At 41.0% G+C, this 18,222-nt stretch overlaps 1 protein-coding gene across 2 annotated transcripts in view; it reads right to left on the bottom strand.

Moving 5' to 3' along the window:
• LOC102122322 (membrane-spanning 4-domains subfamily A member 4A) overlaps positions 1-18,222 on the bottom strand; it is a 124,984-nt gene that overhangs the window by 35,227 nt on the left and 71,535 nt on the right. Inside the window, exon 1 of one of the 2 annotated variants that reach the window (XM_005577723.5) lies at positions 10,435-10,599. The exons of the other annotated variant lie outside the window; for it this stretch is intronic. The gene's annotated coding sequence lies outside the window, so the exon portion shown is untranslated. Of the gene's footprint in view, positions 1-10,434; positions 10,600-18,222 lie in introns of those variants that run through there. 2 annotated transcript variants of the gene reach the window in all.

Here is an 18,222-nt window from a genome sequence, read left to right on the forward strand (position 1 = left end):
TGTTTTGGTCTCCCCTATTATTGTTGTGTCTTCCTAGACACCACTTCTTAAATAGGGTCTGAGGTTTACAGTTCAGCAGTTCATTCGCTGTAATCTCCTGTTATCATACAGGATCCTGATTCAACTGATGGTAGTGTAGAGTGAGGGGAAACATCCTCTAGTATCACAATTAGGTCTCAGCCTTTAGCAACTTGTACTCCTCAGTTATCAACTTTGCAAGTGCTTCCTAGCCCCCACTTGAACTTAGGTCAGGCAGGATACTAGAGAGAGATGTAGCTGAATATCAATTTCCCCACGTGAAAGGATAGAGGAAGGTAGAGTTACGTACTGACCTTTTCCAAGACTGGTTAGGTTTTGATATTATCCAAATCAATCAGAATCAATCAGAATCAGAAAAACATAGTTTCCCTTGAGGGAAGACTTTTTTGTTAAAGATAACAGAATGCCCTGGAGTCTTTCAAAAATGGTTATATTACCTTCCCTAACCAGAAGCACAAGAAGATTCTTCTCTGTTCTTTACACTAAGTACCTGGTAGGACACTTTGAGGTAAAAGCCATGCAAGTGTTTGACCTCTCCCCAAGACTGGGCCTCATGGAGTTTCAGCTCCCAAGTTAGTCCACATTGAGCATCCAGCAGTTCATCAGTTATAATTGATGTATTCCTATTGTGCTTCCACTCCTGCTAAGCTGGGAAGCTCTGTTTGGGCCTTCCTGTCCAAATTTTAGAACAAAAATTCAAGTCTGCATAATAACCAGCTGACAACATGATGGCTTCAATATTCTGTAGATGGCTAGCCAGTTATCCCATCACCATTTATTAAATAGGGGTCCTTTCCACATTGCTTGTTTTTGCTGACTTTGTCAAGTATCAGATGGTTGTAGGCATGTCACTTTCTTTCTGGGCTCTTTATTCTGTTCCATTGGTCAACGTGTCTGTTTTTGTACCATTACCGTGCTGTTTTGGTTACAAGTGTAGGTACCAGCCTCCTTAGCTTTGTAGTATAGTTTGAAGTCAGGTACCATGATGCCTCTTTTTGCTTAGGATTTTTGCTTTCTTCTTTTTGCTTAGGATTTCCATGGCTATTCAGGCTCTTTTTGGTTCCATATGAATTATAAAGTAGTTTTTTTCTAATTCTGTGAAGAATGTCATTGGTAGTTTGCTAGGAAGAACATTGAATCTGTAGATTGCTTTTAGCACTATGGCTATTTTATTAATATTGATTCTTCCTATCCATGAGCATGGAATGCTTTTTTATTTGTCTGTGTCATCCCTGATTACTTTGAACATTGTTTTCTAATCCTCATTGTAGAGATCTTTCACCTCTCTCATTAACAATATTCCTAGATATTTTATTCTTTTTTTTTTTTAATTTATTTATTATTATTATACTTTAAGTTGTAGGGTACATGTGCATAACGTGCAGGTTTGTTACATATGTATACTTGTGCCATGTTGGTGTGCTTCACCCATCAACTCGTCATTTACATCAGGTATAACTCCCAATGCAATCCCTCCCCCCTCCCCCCTCCCCATGATAGGCCCCGGTGTGTGATGTTCCCCTTCCTGAGTCCAAATGATCTCATTGTTCAGTTCCCACCTATGAGTGAGAACATGCGGTGTTTGGTTTTCTGTTCTTGTGATAGTTTGCTAAGAATGATGGTTTCCAGCTGCATCCATGTCCCTACAAAGGACACAAACTCATCGTTTTTTATGGCTGCATAGTATTCCATGGTGTATATGTGCCACGTTTTCTTAATCCAATCTGTCACTGATGGACATTTGGGTTGATTCCAAGTCTTTGCTATTGTGAATAGTGCTGCAATAAACATACGTGTGCATGTGTCTTTATAGCAGCATAATTTATAATCCTTTGGGTATATACCCAGTAATGGGATGGCTGGGTCGTATGGTACATCTAGTTCTAGATCCTTGCGGAATCGCCATACTGTTTTCCATAATGGTTGAACTAGTTTACAATCCCACCAACAGTGTAAAAGTGTTCCTATTTCTCCACATCCTCTCCAGCACCTGTTGTTTCCTGACTTTTTAATGATCGCCATTCTAACTGGTGTGAGATGGTATCTCATTGTGGTTTTGATTTGCATTTCTCTGATGGCCAGTGATGATGAGCATTTTTTCATGTGTCTGTTGGCTGTATGAATGTCTTCTTTTGAGAAATGTCTGTTCATATCCTTTGCCCACTTTTTGATGGGGTTGTTTGTTTTTTTCTTGTAAATTTGTTTGAGTTCTTTGTAGGTTCTGGATATTAGCCCTTTGTCAGATGAGTAGATTGCAAAAATTTTCTCCCATTCTGTAGGTTGCCTGTTCACTCTGATGGTAGTTTCTTTTGCTGTGCAGAAGCTCTTTAGTTTAATTAGATCCCATTTGTCAATTTTGGCTTTTGCTGCCGTTGCTTTTGGTGTTTTAGACATGAAGTCTTTGCTCATGCCTATGTCCTGAATGGTACTACCTAGGTTTTCCTCTAGGATTTTTATGGTATTAGGTCTAACATTTAAGTCTCTAATCCATCTTGAATTAATTTTCATCTAAGGAGTAAGGAAAGGATCCAGTTTCAGCTTTCTACTTATGGCTAGCCAATTTTCCCAGCACCATGTATTAAATAGGGAATCCTTTCCCCATTTCTTGTTTCTCTCAGGTTTGTCAAAGATCAGATGGCTGTAGATGTGTGGTATTATTTCTGAGGACTCTGTTCTGTTCCATTGGTCTATATCTCTGTTTTGGTACCAGTACCATGCTGTTTTGGTTACTGTAGCCTTGTAGTATAGTTTGAAGTCAGGTAGCGTGATGCCTCCAGCTTTGTTCTTTTGACTTAGGTTTGTCTTGGAGATGCGGGCTCTTTTTTGGTTCCATATGAACTTTAAAGCAGTTTTTTCCAATTCTGTGAAGAAACTCATTGGTAGCTTGATGGGGATGGCATTGAATCTATAAATAACCTTGGGCAGTATGGCCATTTTCACGATATTGATTCTTCCTATCCATGAGCATGGTATGTTCTTCCATTTGTTTGTGTCCTCTTTTATTTCACTGAGCAGTGGTTTGTAGTTCTCCTTGAAGAGGTCCTTTACATCCCTTGTCAGTTGGATTCCTAGGTATTTGATTCCCTTTGAAGCAATTGTGAATGGAAGTTCATTCCTGATTTGGCTCTCTGTTTGTCTGTTACTGATGTATAAGAATGCTTGTGATTTTTGCACATTAATTTTGTATCCTGAGACTTTGCTGAAGTTGCTTATCAGCTTAAGGAGATTTTGGGCTGAGACAATGGGGTTTTCTAAATATACAATCATGTCATCTGCAAACAGGGACAGTTTGACTTCTTCTTTTCCTAACTGAATACCCTTGATTTCTTTCTCTTGCCTAATTGCCCTAGCCAGAACTTCCAGCACTATGTTGAATAGGAGTGGTGAGAGAGGGCATCCCTGTCTTGTGCCAGTTTTCAAAGGGAATTTTTCCAGTTTTTGCCCATTCAGTATGATATTGGCTGTGGGTTTGTCATAAATAGCTGTTATTATTTTGAGGTACGTTCCATCAATACCGAATTTATTGAGCGTTTTTAGCATGAAGGGCTGTTGAATTTTGTCAAAAGCCTTTTCTGCATCTATTGAGATAATCATGTGGTTCTTGTCTTTGGTTCTGTTTATATGCTGGATTATGTTTATTGATTTGCAAATGTTGAACCAGCCTTGCATCCCAGGGATGAAGCCCACTTGATCATGGTGGATAAGCTTTTTGATGTGTTGCTGAATCCGGTTTGCCAGTATTTTATTGAGGATTTTTGCATCGATGTTCATCAGGGATATTGGTCTAAAATTCTCTTTTTTTGTTGTGTCTCTGCCAGGCTTTGGTATCAGGATGATGTTGGCCTCATAAAATGAGTTAGGGAGGATTCCCTCTTTTTCTATTGATTGGAATAGTTTCAGAAGGAATGGTACCAACTCCTCCTTGTACCTCTGGTAGAATTCAGCTGTGAATCCATCTGGTCCTGGACTTTTTTTGGTTGGTAGGCTATTAATTATTGCCTCAATTTCAGAGCCTGCTATTGGTCTATTCAGGGATTCAACTTCTTCCTGGTTTAGTCTTGGAAGAGTGTAAGTGTCCAGGAAATTATCCATTTCTTCTAGATTTTCAAGTTTATTTGCGTAGAGGTGTTTATAGTATTCTCTGATGGTAGTTTGTATTTCTGTGGGGTCGGTGGTGATATCCCCTTTATCATTTTTAATTGCGTCGATTTGATTCTTCTCTCTTTTCTTCTTTATTAGTCTTGCTAGTGGTCTGTCAATTTTGTTGATCTTTTCAAAAAACCAACTCCTGGATTCATTGATTTTTTGGAGAGTTTTTTGTGTCTCTATCTCCTTCAGTTCTGCTCTGATCTTAGTTATTTCTTGCCTTCTGCTAGCTTTCGAATGTGTTTGCTCTTGCTTCTCTAGTTCTTTTAATTGTGATGTTAGAGTGTCAATTTTAGATCTTTCCTGCTTTCTCTTGTGGGCATTTAGTGCTATAAATTTCCCTCTACACACTGCTTTAAATGTGTCCCAGAGATTCTGGTATGTTGTACCTTTGTTCTCATTGGTTTCAAAGAACATCTTTATTTCTGCCTTCATTTCGTTATGTACCCAGTAGTCATTCAGGAGCAGGTTGTTCAGTTTCCATGTAGTTGAGCGGTTTTGATTGAGTTTCTTAGTCCTGAGTTCTAGTTTGATTGCACTGTGGTCTGAGAGACAGTTTGTTATAATTTCTGTTCTTGTACATTTGCTGAGGAGTGCTTTACTTCCAATTACGTGGTCGATTTTGGAGTAAGTACGATGTGGTGCTGAGAAGAATGTATATTCTGTTGATTTGGGGTGGAGAGTTCTATAGATGTCTATTAGGTCTGCTTGCTGCAGAGATGAGTTCAATTCCTGGATATCCTTGTTAACTTTCTGTCTCGTTGATCTGTCTAATGTTGACAGTGGAGTGTTGAAGTCTCCCATTATTATTGTATGGGAGTCTAAGTCTCTTTGTAAGTCTCTAAGGACTTGCTTTATGAATCTGGGTGCTCCTGTATTGGGTGCATATATATTTAGGATAGTTAGCTCTTCCTGTTGAATTGATCCCTTTACCATTATGTAATGGCCTTCTTTGTCTCTTTTGATCTTTGATGGTTTAAAGTCTGTTTTATCAGAGACTAGTATTGCAACCCCCGCTTTTTTTTGTTCTCCATTTGCTTGGTAAATCTTCCTCCATCCCTTTATTTTGAGCCTATGTATGTCTCTGCGTGTGAGATGGGTCTCCTGAATACAGCAGACTGATGGGTCTTGACTCTTGATCCAGTTTGCCAGTCTGTGTCTTTTAATTGGAGCATTTAGTCCATTTACATTTAAGGTTAATATTGTTATGTGTGAACTTGATCCTGCCATTATGATATTAACTGGTTATTTTGCTCGTTAGTTGATGCAGTTTCTTCCTAGCCTCGATGGTCTTTACATTTTGGCATGTTTTTGCAATGGCTGGTACCGGTTGTTCCTTTCCATGTTTAGTGCTTCCTTCAGGGTCTCTTGTAAGGCAGGCCTAGTGGTGACAAAATCTCTAAGCATTTGCTTATCTGTAAAGGATTTTATTTCTCCTTCACTTATGAAACTTAGTTTGGCTGGATATGAAATTCTGGGTTTAAAATTCTTTTCTTTAAGAATGTTGAATATTGGCCCCCACTCTCTTCTGGCTTGTAGAGTTTCTGCCGAGAGATCTGCTGTTAGTCTGATGGGCTTCCCTTTGTGGGTAACCCGACCTTTCTCTCTGGCTGCCCTTAAGATTTTTTCCTTCATTTCAACTTTGGTGAATCTGGCAATTATGTGTCTTGGAGTTGCTCTTCTCGAGGAGTATCTTTGTGGCGTTCTCTGTATTTCCTGGATTTGAATGTTGGCCTGCCCTACTAGGTTGGGGAAGTTCTCCTGGATGATATCCTGAAGAGTGTTTTCCAACTTGGTTCCATTTTCCCCCTCACTTTCAGGCACCCCAATCAGACGTAGATTTGGTCTTTTTACATAATCCCATACTTCTTGCAGGCTTTGTTCATTTCTTTTTCTTCTTTGTTCTTTTGGTTTCTCTTCTCGCTTCATTTCATTCATTTGATCCTCAATCGCAGATACTCTTTCTTCCAGTTGATCGAGTCGGTTACTGAAGCTTGTGCATTTGTCACGTATTTCTCGTGTCATGGTTTTCATCTCTTTCATTTCGTTTATGACCTTCTCTGCATTAATTACTCTAGCCATCAATTCTTCCACTTTTTTTTCAAGATTTTTAGTTTCTTTGCGCTGGGTACGTAATTCCTCCTTTAGCTCTGAGAAATTTGATGGACTGAAGCCTTCTTCTCTCATCTCGTCAAAGTCATTCTCCGTCCAGCTTTGATCCGTTGCTAGCGATGAGCTGCGCTCCTTTGCCGGGGGAGATGCGCTCTTATTTTTTGAATTTCCAGCTTTTCTGCCCTGCTTTTTCCCCATCTTTGTGGTTTTATCTGCCTCTGGTCTTTGATGATGGTGATGTACTGATGGGGTTTTGGTGTAGGTGTCCTTCCTGTTTGATAGTTTTCCTTCTAACAGTCAGAACCCTCAGCTGTAGGTCTGTTGGAGATTGCTTGAGGTCCACTCCAGACCCTGTTTGCCTGGGTATCAGCAGCAGAGGCTGCAGAAGATAGAATATTTCTGAACAGCGAGTGTACCTGTCTGATTCTTGCTTTGGAAGCTTCCTCTCAGGGGTGTACTCCACCCTGTGAGGTGTGGGGTGTCAGACTGCCCCTAGTGGGGGATGTCTCCCAGTTAGGCTACTCAGGGGTCAGGGACCCACTTGAGCAGGGAGTCTGTCCCTTCTCAGATCTCAACCTCCGTGTTGGGAGATCCACTGCTCTCTTCAAAGCTGTCAGACAGAGTCGTTTGCGTCTCCAGAGGTTTCGGCTGTGTTTGTTATTGCCCTGTCCCCAGAGGTGGAGTCTACAGAGACAGGCAGGTTTCCTTGAGCTGCTGTGGGCTCCACCCAGTTCGAGCTTCCCAGCGGCTTTGTTTACCTACTTAAGCCTCAGCAATGGCGGGCGCCCCTCCCCCAGCCTCGCTGCTGCCTTGCCGGTAGATCACAGACTGCTGTGCTAGCAATGAGGGAGGCTCCGTGGGTGTGGGACCCTCCCGGCCAGGTGTGGGATATGATCTCCTGGTGTGCCTGTTTTCTTAAAGCGCAGTATTGGGGTGGGAGTTACCCGATTTTCCAGGTGTTGTATGTCTCAGTTCCCCTGGCTAGGAAAAGGGATTCCCTTCCCCCTTGCGCTTCCCAGGTGAGGCAATGCCTCGCCCTGCTTCAGCTCTCGCTGGTCGGGCTGCAGCAGCTGACCAGCACCGATCGTCCGGCACTCCCCAGTGAGATGAACCCAGTACCTCAGTTGAAAATGCAGAAATCACCGGTCTTCTGTGTCGCTCGCGCTGGGAGTTGGAGACTGGAGCTGTTCCTATTCGGCCATCTTGCTCCGCCCCCCCCCCTTTTTTTTTTTTTTTTTTTTTGCCTATTGTGAATGATTTGGCTCTCAGCTTGGACGTTGTTGGTATATAGAAATGCTACTGATTTATATACATTAATTTTGTATCCTGAAACTTTGCTGAAGTTGTCTGTTAGATGTAGGAGGTTTTGGGCAAAGACTATGGGGTTTTCCAGGTATAGAATCATATCATCTGCAATCAGAGATAGTTTGACACCTTCTTTTCCTATTTGCATGCATTTTAGTTCTTTCTCTTGCCCAATTGCTTTGTTTAGAACTTCCAGTACTATGAAAAGGAGTGGTGAGAGTGGGCATCCTTGTCTTGTTTCAGTCCACAAGGAGAACTTTCCAGTTTTTGCCCATTCAATATGGTGTTGGCTGTAGGTTTGTCATTGATGGCTCTTATTATTTTATTATTTTGAGGTATATTCCTTTAATGCCTCGTTTGTTGAGGGTTTTCTAACATGAAGACCTGTAGAATTTTATCAAAAGCCCTGTCTGCATCTATTGAGATGATCACGTTTTTAGTGCTGTTTATGTGGTGAATTACATTTATTGACTCACCTTATGTTAAACCAACCTTGCATCCAAGAAATAAAACCTACTTGATTATGGTGGATTAGATTTTTGATGTGCAGCTGGATTTGGTTTGCTAGTATTTTTTTGAGTGTTTTTGAATCTCTGTTCATCAAGGATAGTGGCCTGAAGTTTTCTTTTGTGTATGTGTGTGTGTGTGTGTGTCTGCCAGATTTTGGTACCAGAATGATGCTGGCCTCATAGAATGAGTTAGAGAAGATCTTTTCCTCCTGAATTTTTGGAATAGTTTTAGTAGAATGGTGTCAACTCTTCCTTATACATCTGGTAGAATTGGGCTATGAATGCATCTGGTCCTGAGCTTTTTTTGGTTGGTGGGCTTTTTGTTGTGATTCAGTTTCAGAACTTGTTATTGGTTTGTTCAGGGTTTCAAAGTGACTGAATGTGGGGAGTAAAAGAAAGAGAGGCATAGGCACTCACCTCCCAGGATTTTAGTGAGCAGCAACGCTGTGTCCTAACAGCCCAACCCACCATCCTCTCTCTGGGACTACTGCCGGAGCCTCCTCACTATTCTCCCCACATCTTCCCTTGCCTCCCTTCAGTCATTCTTACCAAGACAGGCGGCCACAGTGATCCTGTTAAGACGCAAGTTAGATCCTGTCTTCCCTTTGCTGAAAATCTTCCAGTGCCTCCTATCTCACTCAGAATAAGCCTTTCCTCCTTAATAAGCCTCAAGTCCTTTTACAATCCACGCCCCCGCCAGAAACCTCAGACAACATTGCCTTCTCCTCCCTGTTCCAGTCTCCATGTGTCTCCAGACCTCCTGTTTCCTCAGCAGCACAGAACGTGCTCACCTCAAGAGCTCTGCTCTTACAACTTGTTGGTCCAGATAACTGCTAGGGATTTGTATTATCAGGTTCAAGAAAATAAATGCGTGGTTCCACTCACTATCTCAGCATGATGATTTCAGAAGAGTAGTTCACACATATTGTTAGATTAAATTTTATTCAGCTAAATTGCTTTTGAGAAAATTTCTTTATTATCCATTTTGAGTAAAGAGTGAGAACCCTAGGAGGTGCTCGAGCAACACCACGTGGTTACTGGCATGAAAAGGGATGTGAGTAAGGTTCCTCTGGGGAGGCAGGGCTGGAAAAATCTGAGGAGTAGTGAGAGAATTTCTATACTGTGTAAAATAAAGGAAATAAAGGGAAAGAGAAACAAAACAAACACTCCAAAAACGGTACTGGCCCAGCCATAATGGGAATGGGTATTAGAGAAATGCTCAGAAGTCCTAACTTTACTCCACTTCTTTTAATCCTCTCTCCACCCAGCTTTCACTGACCCACTCTATGGCATTGGAAAATAAATGCTTGGTTCATTTCCATCAGTCAGTTTCACTAGAAATGACTAGGTTGGCTCATTTACTTTCAGAGTCACTTCTAGATCCATGAAACCATATGCGTCATCCCCAAATCTCTCATGGACATATTTCCTTAATGTGCAATCTATAAGTCCAACGCCATGTGGGAGGCTCTCAGGGTCGGGCTGGTTCACGTTATTTCCTGTATGAGAGGCCGGCGGCTGCTCCACCAAGATGGGAAGAAGCCAGGCACAGGTGGTGCCACCCGGCCACTCATCCTGAAGCCTTCCCAAACCCTCACCTTCGGCAATAAGATCCATGTTTCAAAAAGCAAAGAGGAGGGCATGGTAATTTATAACCCAGATTTTTCAGAATATGAGACCAGGTGAGATGTGCAGTCTCAGCCTCTCCCTCCAGCTGTATCCACTCCCTCCTCCATCCTGCATGTGCTCACATTTTACAGAATCTGGAGAAAGACAGGAGAAGGGAGAGGAGACTAGAGTAAATAACAATTAGATAAAATCTAAAATCTGTTTTTAGTTCATCCAGAGTGCAGAGAATGGGGTGGGGGTGGATAAAAAAGTGGTATAAAGTTAGGAGGGTACGAAAAGCACCCTTGGAAATTAAAACACTTTAATATTATCTTGAAAATCAACTTGTGATGTTTTCAATATTCATTCTCAGATATCCTCACTAACACCTTTTGATATAAGTAATAATATCTAAATAATATCTACATTTAGCAGATGAAAAAGCTGAGGGTCAGAGGGATGACGTACGGTATCCACTAGATTCCCAGGGAATATGGGATAGAAATAGGACCCAACCCAGAGCTAGTACACAAGACCAGAGCTGGAAGTTGGCTTTGCATAAAGTCCTCCCAGAAGACACCAGATTAGGCAGGAATTCAAAGCACATTTTCTTGTCCACTCTCTCCCTCTTGTGGCTCAATTAAATATGACAGGTCAATGTCAAAATGAAGGGGATAATAGGAAAAACAGAAAATCTGGGTTGTATATTCATTACCTTCATGACTCACGTGAATCACTTTCTTTCCCTGGGCCACAGTCTTCTCATATTTCAGTGTAGGAAGATTTCCACGTCTCTTCTAACTCTGATGTTCTATTTTTATAAGATGTAAATCAGGTCTCTCAGATACAGCCCAGTCTAAGCAAAGCATCTCTATATTGTAAGAACTAAGTGTCTGCGCGCACACGTGTGTGTGTGTGTGTGTGTGTGTGTGTGTGATTTCAGCAACTTCTCAGTGAGAGTCTCAACGACTTTAACATTGCTCTAGTACAAAAAAAGGAAGTGGTATTTGTAGGGCTGAGTTCATTCCGTGTGTCACACACTCACAGGAAGGTAACCCAGGGCCATTCAGGACACTGTCTAACCTCAGGAAACTTGGTCATAGGGCCAGTATGTGGGGCATGCAGGATTACAGTCTAAGTTTCCTGGCTTCAAGAGAAAGCATATTCCTTTCATACGTATCTATAGCGGATTGAATACACTTAGAAATGAAGATGCCAAAGGAAGAAAGAGGGCACAAAAGGAGCTGTGATGGTCTAGTGAAATGTGTCACAGAGAGCACCTTACCAGTAGCATAGACATATATTAATAAAAACTTAAAACACTGGCATTTATTTGAAACCCCCCTCTTTGTTTCATATGTTAAAACACTTCATGGATGTGAATCATGTAAACTGTTCTGTCTCATATGAAATTGACTTAGCAATAATTAAATTGCAGAATTGTAAGGATTAATGTGTGCCCTAAGGAGGTTTTAGTAACTTAAAGATGTTGATTATTTCTAAGTGTACAGAAAAGCAACCAAAAAGAAACTGACTGGAAAATGTCACGTATAAGAAGTAAAACAAACAAACAAAAAAAAAACAAGGACCTAGACCCCGAAATACCACTGGACCCAGCAATCCCGTTGCTGAGTATATACCCGAAGGATTATAAATCATTCTACTATAAAGACATATGCACACATATATTTATTGCCGCACTGTTCACAACAGCAAAGATTTGGAAGCAACTCAAATGCCCATCAATGATAGACTGGATAAAGAAATTGTGGCACATATACACCATGGAATACTATGCAGTCATAAAAAAGGATGAGTTCGTGTTCTTTGCAACAACATGGATGAAGCTGGAAACCATCATTCTCAGCAAACTAACACAGGAACAGAAAACCAAACACTGCATGTTCTCACTCATAAGTGAGAATTGAACAATGAGAACACGTGGACATAGGGAGGGGAACATCATACATCGGGGCCTGTTGAGGGGTGAGGGTCTGGGAGAGGGATAGCAGTAGCAGAAATGCCTAATGTAGATGACGGGTTGATGGGTGTGGCAAACTACCATGGCATGTGTATACCTATGTAACAAACCTGCACATTCTGCACATGTATCCCAGAACTTAAAGTATAATTAAAAAAAAAAAAAAAAAAAAAAAGCTTGCAGTGAGCTGAGATCCATCCACTGCACTCCAGCCTGGGTGACAGAGCAAGACTCCATCTCAAAAAAAAAAAAAAAAAAAAAAGACAAAGCAACAGAACAGAATTCACAAAGCATACTGAAGATGAGAGAACTTGGGGTGAAGGTTCTGAAGGTATAGGAAAAAGCTAAGACGGTGCTAGGAGTTTTGCGAGAAGACGTTTTGGTAGGGAGGATAACAGAAAAAGGGAAGGAGATGACCACAACTGGGACTACAGAGCAAGTATTAAGAGAATTCTTTGTATTCCTGGACTTCTTAAAATTGAGTACCACCTCCTACATGTCTTTGTGGTCAATGGTGAACAGGCCATACCACGAGTGCTGGGAGAATTTTCCTGATGCCGGGATTTGAGGTTTCCATTGCTGATTCATCCTAATTTATTCTCGAAGATACGCTACTTTTGGGGAAGAAACTGGGGAAAGATTGAAAAGTAAATCCCAGCTTGCATTCCTGGGACAAGTAGTCCCCAGGAGATTTATAACTTTAAGCTTGGTTCTGAACTGAGATCATTGTCTCCTCTAGTAACCTGAGGCAGCATCAAGACATCACATCCTACTCTCTGTCCTTACAATAAAAGGCCTCAGTTTGCTATCCCCAAGTCCAACTTGGCCCTACCCTCCAGAGACAGGTATGAAGATGTAAAGAGAGGGCCAAAGCTTATGGAATACATCCTACTCAGAAGAGAAGATAGGCACAGGGCCAGGTTCTATGCGTCCTGGCTCAACACCAACAGTAGAATTAACAAGCCTTTAGTTGCATCTGGAGAACTCCAGGTTCATCTAGAGCAGTAGCTCTTAAAATGTGGTTCCCAGAGTAGTAGCATCAGTATCACCTGACACTGTGGTTGACATGCAAATACCCTACCCCACACCTATTGAATCAGACACTCTGGGTGTGCAATCTGTGTTTTAACAAACCCTCCAGATTATTTTGATACACACTCAAGTTTGTTATCTACAGGCTTATAGCAGTAATTGGTAACGTTGACTATACGGTAGACTCAGCTGAAGAGCTACAAAAACTGTTGACTCTCCATCCATAATCCATATTAATTAAATCAGAATACCTGGTAATGGGGCTCATGTGTTAGTATGTGTTAAAGTCACCCAGGTTATCCAAATGCTCAGACAAGATTGAGATCCATTGCTCTAGAGGCAAAGGCAGACTTCTTGGAGAGCCTTTTGCTTCTGTATTCGTCCTTTCAGCTAACTAGTAGAAAGGCCCAGGCCTTTCTCACATTAACTTTTGTTAAGCAAGTTCTAGTCCCATCTCAGGTTTGTGCAGGTGATTTTTTTTTAAACATAAGCTTGGGACTTTAATTTTTATCTGATTAAGTTTGATCTGTATTCCAACACTAATGTTCCAGACTTTTGGGTTGTATCTTCAATCTTGACACTCTCATTTTATAAATTATACTTCTTGTTTTTGGATCATTTGCAAATAGGATCAGCAACTAAATTCTTGATGAAAATATTAAGTGGTTGAAGATCCAACCAAGAGACTCCACAAAGGATGACATGAACAACCCCTGCATAGGATTTCTACCAGATACAATACATATAACTGGTTGTTCAGGGCATGGTAGGCAGTTATAGTACTGATTCTCTGGTTTTCCATATTTAGAGTCAGCCCTGAGTCATTCATTGGCAGAGACCAGCTGGGCCTGGGTGTCATCTGATCACCTTTGTTTCAGGATCAGTCCCGAGCCTGTGAACTGAGGCCTCTTCAGTACTTCTTCTGAACTAATAATACAAGATTTCAAATGCCAGGTATAGGAGAAACCTAGTGTTGGAGTTATCTGGGCCTTGGTTTTTAAAACACAAGTAAGCACTTTGGGAACCCGAGGCGGTTGGATCACAAGGTCAGGAGATCGAGACCATCCTGGCTAACATGGTGAAACCCTGTCTCTACTAAAAATACAAAAAATTAGCCGGGCGTGGTGGCGGGCGCCTGTAGTCCCAGCTACTCGGGAGGCTGAGGCAGGAGAATGGCAGGAACCCGGGAGGCGGAGCTTGCAGTGAGCCCAGATGGCGCCACTGCACTCCAGCCTGGGTGAGAGTGCGAGACTCTGTCTCAAAAAAAAAAAATGTAAGGACAAAGGATGTCAAGATGTATAACTCTGATGTTCAGATGTTCAGCCTTCTGCTTCAGTCTTCCTCACTTGACTGTCTCTCTAGCCCTGAAGGAAATATACCAATGCCATGCCATGAAATTACCTCATAGGCATAATTGTTGTACATTCTGACTAGACACAATCAGAAGACGGCACGGCTTGAGTTTCACCACCAGCCCCTAAATGACTGCATAACAGCTATCACATAGTCTTACTGAACTAATGTCCCTGGGAACTTGAACTCCAAACTCTTTGTGCTGATCCTTTGTGCTGAAAAGTGCAATGTTGCATGCCCTTTCCCAGCTTCCTCTTCTCCAGGGACTTTCATATCTTAACTGTTCCTCTTACAGTACTCTCAGAGCTTTTCTCCACCAACCACTTTTTTTTTTTTTTTCCGTTTCAAGACACATCACTTTTTGTTTATTTCATTATACAAATTATTGCTTTCAAATCCATTTTTTCATGCATACATGCATGGCCGTTTCTATTGCTTTAGTTAAATTGTCTGGTCTGGCACTTTATTCATTTGTATTTTTTCTATGATTACTAGGTGGGCATTCTATTCTCATTTTCTGTCATTCAGTCTATTTCAACACAATGCATCACTTGTATTAGTTATTGTACACTCCATTTTAATTTCTGATAGTACTGTCTTTACTTCAACATTAGTTTTTATTAAAATACTTTTGGCTAGTCATACTCATTCCATATGAACATAAAGAACATTAAGTCAATTTCCACAAGAGAGTTATTTGAAAGTATATTATATTACATCTGAAAAAAGTTTGGAATAACTGACAACCAGAAATAAGTCAATACAGTTAAGTCTCTGTTTATGTTTCTAAATAAAAGATGTGTGTCTTTCCCCATAAAAGTTCTTCATGTTTCCAATTGAGTGAATTACTGAATACTTTATATTTTTGTTTTAATATGACCAAAATATATTCATTTTAGGCATTTAATCTGGTTATTAACAATTAAAAATCTATAAATAGTCATTGGGCTTGAAATTAATCTTATTTTGGTAACAAATATTTGTATTATTTACCTCTAGTTTTATTTTTAGTTAATGTGGGCTGGATTTTTTGTTTTAATTTAGTGAGGTTTTATTTGGGATGAATATATGGACAATTGTTGCCTATTTACCAAGGATTCTTAAAAGCATGCTTTCTTTAGTGCTGACTCATTCAAGTATTTTATAATTCAAATCATCGTTTTTGGCTTACATTCCTCAAAACTTATATATGTTAAAAATTCTCATGAGTACTATTTTTTTTTTTAGTTTCTCACACTCCTGGGCATTTTTTTATTAGTAGAATATTATATGTTATTTGATCATAAGATTCTAAACAACATATCATTATAAATGCCCTCCTTTGTCATACTTGAGAATTTTCCTTAGATCTTTTGTTGCCTAATATTAATATTCCATCCCTTGTCTATTATTTTGGATTTTCTGACCTTTATTTGCCTTTCCTTACCCTTACATTCACCACTATAATACGAACCTTTGGAACAGACATGGGATTTTGTCACTGTGCTGCTTGAATCCTTCTGTGGCTGCACATTGCCTCCATGACAAAGCCCAATGTCACCAGGAAGCATCTGAAGTCCTGTGAATTCCACATTTTGCACATCCAGGATCTTATCTCTCACCCAAATGAAACTGTCACTTCTCCCACTGTGATAGAATCATAACAAAGTTACTGCGGTTCCCCCAGTAAGCCAAACTATTTCAGGACTCTAGCCTCTGTGCACACTGATTCCCCTACCTAGAATGCATATGGCTGCAAGCATCTGCTCTTCTTTGAAAGCACAATTTGAATGTTAATTTTCAATGAAGCCTCCTCTTCCCAAGGGAAATTTTAGCCAACATATCTTACCTTTGTGCTCTCATGATGCTCTTGGGGGTTTGATTGTGGTATAAGTTGGGGTTAGTTGATTGGCTTTGATTTTAGTCAATAGACTGGCTTTGATTCTAGTTGGTTCCTGGGTATTGGATGAGGCTTCCCTGATTGCTGTCTCTCTGCTCACATTTATTATGTTGGGCATTCTGGTCCACAAAGTTCCCTTAGGCAGGGGCCACAGTTGGCAGACAAGTAGTATCCTTACAGCTTAGTGCTCATCTGCTGTCTAAATGCTTTCCAGGGTAACACAGTGTTGTCCCTGCCTATGGAGTTTAGGTGGAAGCAGGACCACTGGGCTATAAGCTGGGCTGTCTGGTTACCAAAGGCAAAGATTGTTGGAGTTGCCCACCCTATCATCTGGGTGTTTCTGGGGCAAGAGAAGTCTGCACTTCTTGGTGATTTCAGCCAGAAAGAAGTCGGACTGCTGAGCTGGAAGCTCCAGCAGATGTGGCTCACCTGTCTACCAGTGGTAGGAGTGGGTAGGGTTGCCCTCTCTGGCATCTGGATGCTTCCCAGGGAAACAGGAGGCTGCACCTGCTGGCTCAGCTCACAGAGAAGTAGGCCCACTAGGCCAGAACTCTAGCAGACATTGCCCAGCAGGCTAACAGTGGCAGGGTTGGGTTGCATTACCTGCCCTGCTGTCAGGGTGTTTTCTGTGATCACAGGAGGCTGTGCCCTCTGGCTGACTCCATACAGAGTGGAGCTGCTGGGCCAGGGCTCTAGTAAGCGTTGCCCGCATGGCTGCCAGTGGTGTGGGTGGGTGAGGTTGTCCACTCCACAGGCCAGGTGTTTTCTGGCACACCTAAAGCCTGCAATTTCTGGATGAGTTCACATGTAAGAGGGACTACTGCTCTGGAAGCTGTAGCAAGCATTGCCTGCCCGGCTACTAGTCTGGGTGGTGGGTGCATTGCCTGTCCTGCTTGTCTGAGTACTTTCTGGGACAACAGTAGGCTATGGCTACTGGCCAAGTCCAGGCAGAAGTGGAAATGCTGTGTAAGCAGGTGGCACGAGGAATATTATGTGGAGATTATTTCAGAACCCTACAACAGTCCCTAATCAAGAGAGGCAAGAGCGAAAGGACACAGGAACCCTAAGAGGGCTATGGGACTGCAAGTGTCCTTTCTTGATAGAAGGCCCAACAATTAGCTCAGTTGTCTGTGTTAAATGTCTGGTAGTTTGTACCCTGTTACGTACCCTCTAGGCTCCATCAATCATATTCTAATCCTACACAACCATTTTTTAACTCTGTATTTCTCCCACCTCCTCAAGCCAAGCCATCATCCTATTTTTATCAGGACTATTGCTTATGGCTTCTGAATGTTCCCTGGTTTTTTATATATTCTGGATATATAGATCCTTTCTTAATTATGTGTATTAAAATATTATCTAATATTCTGTGGGTTGTCAATTTTTGCTATGTGTATTTAGAGGTTCTGTTATTAAATACATACACACTTAAACTGATTACATCTTTCTGAAGATTGTACTATTTTTATAATTAAAAATTAGTCCCTTTGCTCACCAGTAACATATTTTGCTCCGAGGTCAATTTTCTTTGATCAGTTTTTTTGGGTTAGGGTTTGCTCGATATATCATTTCTCATCCTTGTACTTTACACTTTTTGTATGCATTAACATTTGCTTCTTTTAAATGGTAATTAGTTCAGTTTTGACCTTTTAAAATTTTGTCTGAAATGTTTGCATTTTATTACATATGACATATCTATGTATATATTTGGGATTAAATCTACCATCACACTATTGACTTTCCTGGAGGAAATAAATGTTCTAAATGTTGTTAGAATTTGATACATCAAATGCACATGCTTTAATTTTTAGGATTACAAGAACACACAATAAAAGACTTTATAACTTTACACTGTTGGTGGGACTGTAAACTAGTTCAACCATTGTGGAAAACAGTGTGGCGATTCCTCAAGGATCTAGAACTAGAAATACCATTTGACCCAGCCATCCCAATACTGGGGATATACCCAAAGGATTATAAGTCATGCTGCTATAAAGACACATGCACACGTATGCTTATTGCAGCACTATTCACAATAGCAAAGACTTGGAATCAACCCAAATGTCCATCAGTGACAGACTGGATTAAGAAAATGTGACACATATACACCATGGAATACTATGCAGCCATAAAAAAGGATGAGTTAATGTCCTTTGTAGGGACATGGATGCAGCTGGAAACCATCATTCTCAGCAAACTATCGCAAGAACAGAAAACAAAATACCGCATGTTCTCACTCATAGGTGGGAATTGAACAA

The sequence above is a fragment of the Macaca fascicularis genome, chromosome 14, assembly GCF_037993035.2.
Source record: "Macaca fascicularis isolate 582-1 chromosome 14, T2T-MFA8v1.1".
Classification (NCBI taxonomy): domain Eukaryota; kingdom Metazoa; phylum Chordata; class Mammalia; order Primates; family Cercopithecidae; genus Macaca; species Macaca fascicularis.